This window comes from Schistocerca serialis, chromosome 8 (assembly GCF_023864345.2).
Source record: "Schistocerca serialis cubense isolate TAMUIC-IGC-003099 chromosome 8, iqSchSeri2.2, whole genome shotgun sequence".
Lineage (NCBI taxonomy): Eukaryota > Metazoa > Arthropoda > Insecta > Orthoptera > Acrididae > Schistocerca > Schistocerca serialis.
The window spans coordinates 327,234,753-327,235,362 of NC_064645.1; the positions used below are offsets into that span (position 1 = coordinate 327,234,753).

The 610-nt window shown below is 46.2% G+C and overlaps 1 non-coding gene across 1 annotated transcript; it reads right to left on the reverse strand.

The window, feature by feature from the left end:
* Positions 1–272: 272 nt before the first annotated feature.
* Positions 273–344, reverse strand: Trnag-ucc (transfer RNA glycine (anticodon UCC)). The gene has a single exon. It is a non-coding gene; the product is annotated as a tRNA-Gly (tRNA).
* Positions 345–610: the final 266 nt, after the last annotated feature.

Below are 610 nucleotides of genomic sequence, written 5' to 3' on the forward strand. Positions count from 1 at the left end.
GTCACTATGGGGCACCGAGCTGTACAATACGCCACATTGTCGAGGAGTATAAACTGAGAGCTAACCTGGAAGACTCAAAGTACTTTTCACGTTCTCGGTATCAAGCCTTGACTGGACAAGGAAACTGAACGTTAGAATATAACACCTGTTTTAATGTATTTTCTGTGCTTATATCTACGTATTTTTATGTGTTGTTGACTGTTTGCATGTGTAGTGCTCCACACTAAATGAAATCGCTTCACGGGTATTCCCGAAACATAAGTAAAAATACATGCGATGGCCGGGAATCGAACCCGGATCAACTACTTGGAAGGCAACTATGCTGACCATTACACCACCATCGCACGCTGAAGAGCACAGCATCCGCAGTCCCTTCGACGAGCGGAGCAACGCTTCTCCTTTCACCGTGACGTCACAAACAGGCGGCGTGACGCGGCTTCTGCCAGCGAGGCGGAACTGTTTGCAGCCGTTTGCTTTCCATCAGGTTGCAACTGCGGCTTATGTTTTCTAGCCACGTGACATCCAAAATAATACATTGGGGATGAAATTTATGATATTACTTTACACTGTTTCAGAAGGTATCTCACACGGCTTAAGACGTTGGCCAGTG